This window comes from Papaver somniferum, unplaced genomic scaffold (assembly GCF_003573695.1).
Source record: "Papaver somniferum cultivar HN1 unplaced genomic scaffold, ASM357369v1 unplaced-scaffold_20, whole genome shotgun sequence".
Taxonomy (NCBI): Eukaryota; Viridiplantae; Streptophyta; class Magnoliopsida; order Ranunculales; family Papaveraceae; genus Papaver; species Papaver somniferum.
The window spans coordinates 7,150-9,723 of NW_020629930.1; the positions used below are offsets into that span (position 1 = coordinate 7,150).

The 2,574-nt window shown below is 34.2% G+C and overlaps 1 long non-coding RNA gene across 1 annotated transcript; it reads right to left on the reverse strand.

Moving 5' to 3' along the window:
- Positions 1 to 784: 784 nt before the first annotated feature.
- On the reverse strand, positions 785 to 1,839 carry LOC113339206. The gene is made up of 4 exons (XR_003354990.1): positions 1,656 to 1,839; positions 1,475 to 1,535; positions 1,040 to 1,087; positions 785 to 893 (listed from the first exon to the last, which is right to left on the reverse strand). It is a non-coding gene; the product is annotated as an uncharacterized LOC113339206 (long non-coding RNA).
- Positions 1,840 to 2,574: the final 735 nt, after the last annotated feature.

Consider the following 2,574-nt stretch of genomic DNA (forward strand, 5'->3'; position numbering starts at 1 on the left):
TCTTTTTTACATGAAGTTATATCTATGCACTGATTATGTATCAAATGTAAGTTGGCAAGGGGTTATCAACGGGGTAAGAACTTATAATACGTGTGGTGACTGGTTGTTATCGTCAACAACATCATACGGGAATATGCCCATAGTGATTCCCTCTTTGGTATCTTATTGAATGAAATAATAGGGAAAATGGGTAATATGTCCCAAAATGGACTGCAACTTTGGGGATATGCCCCAGGATTCCAGAATTCGGGAATATGTCCCAGCCATCCAAAAATCCATCCAAAGACCTTAACTAGTCAACATACCCGCACATGTGGATTGCACATGCGAGTAGAAAGACAATTTTATCCTTCACCACTTGTGTGAACCGCACGCATACAACTAACTGTGTTTGTGACATACGATGATGACACGTGGAGTTGAGATCCAACTACTTATATTCTATCCGGCATCCGCCTAGATTACCATTTTGTCCCTTTATTTTGAAATTATATTACATATACTTTTAGATTTGTTCCACGTGTTTATTTCATCTCATCCAAAGGCCTATATTCACCTACCTGGATCAAGACCATTTGAAAACTACTGGAAATTTTTATAACGACAATATATTGCAAATACACAGTTCCAGAATAGAACCTGCAATTCAACACATTCTCATTTCCAAATCAAGAAAATACATCATTACAAACAAACATACCCATTTACAAGCACATCGACAAAACCAGTAAGGCAACTCTTTTCTCAAAACAAAAAATAAGGCCAACTCGTATGAATGACTGTTTTGGCAGCACAACCTTACAAGATTCTTCATAAACAGATAACTAAAAGCGTATTAAGTACAGAAATAAACTCTAAAGTTGGCTCTTTCCGGGAGACAAGTGACTTCTCATCTGCAACAACAACATTCCCAAAAAGAAAGACGAAAGTGTTAAGCATTAGTTATAATAGAAGTTAGGCATTGAAATTAAAATTCTAGCACATTAGACTTAGAACTTTATCGGAAAAAAAAAACAAGCCAGAAGGGAGGAAAAATTACCTTAGAGCAACTATTTCGGGTAGTATTTGGCAAACTGCTTCACACCACCTGTAGCCAATATATGCATTCAAAAAATAAAACACGAATGTTCCACACCCATTCATAAGTTGTAGACAGTATAAGCTATAAGCCAATATATGCATTCAATAAGTAAACATAGTTTGCATTCATTTACAAGCACAAAGATATGATAAAACTACATGGTTCTAATAAAATTCTCTAACTAATCGTATTCAACATTTCACAACAATCCATAATGCTCAATTTCAGTCATCCTTAAACTAATTAACCCCAATTTTAGTATCCCCAATTAACCCAAACTAACCTAAACCAGAAACACCCCTTGAAGAACCCTAAATTCACTTTCTACACTACATTAACCATATAATATGAGAAAAACGAAGATAAAAAAAACATTGGGTTTAATTTACTTACTGTTTTTGAAGACCCATACACGTTTAATCTCATTTACTTACGATTTTTCCACAAAATTAACCTAAATCAGAAAAAAAAAACCCAATTTTAAAGAACCCTAAATTCACTTTTTATCAAATTAACACAAGTAACCACAAAAACGAAAACAAAGATAAATACATGTTGGGTTTCTATTACTTACTCTTTTTGAAGACCCATGCTGCTTTAATTTGCAGTTTTCCTTCTTCTTCTTCTCCCTTTAACTTCAACTAAACCAATAGCAAAAGCAAAAACAGAAACAGATTCTCGGTTTACAATTAACTATAACAACTAATCGAACACATCGAACACTAATCCTCCTATTCTCACATCACAAACCTCTCACTCTCGACTGGTTTTCTTTCCCTCTCGTCTGTTTTCTTTTTTGTTTCTAAAGAGCAGAATCCAAACCCGTGAGACATAAAAACCCTAGATTTGGTTTGGTTGATCAAAAGCCGTTAAAAATCTTCGAGTTTAAAACTCAATTTGATGAAAACACGTGGCACTGGGAGATGTATTCAACCGTATAAGGTTAAATCTGCCATTTCAATGACCCGTGAGATCTCATATTATGAGATATTGACCGGTCAATGTGCGAGAAATTGATTTTTTAACCTTCTTGGGCGAAATCGTTACTTCGGGGCATAATCCCAAAAACTTAAATTCTGGGACATATTCCCAAGATTGCAGTTCATTTTGGGGCATATTACCAATTTTCTCAATAAAAATTAATTATATTGACTATTGTTGTTGATATTTGGAAGAGTAAACTGCTATAATTCCCATTGTCGAAAGGTTAATGTGTTCATACCGAAATTGGACTTGCTATATACAAGGATTTATCGAATCTATATTTTCTAGTCCAGATCTGAAAATTCAAATTGGCGGGAGAATCTTTACCTACTTACCTATTCTTATCCGTTGTTCCGCCATTTAAGGTTTTATTTTTTTTCTTGTAATGGAGTTGCCAAATCAATCAAGATTCATTGAACATGTAGCTATCGATGACCTATATTTGAAAGTTTGAATTGGCGGGATAAAATCCTTACAAATTTAGTAATTAATTTGAAACTTAGTTGTAT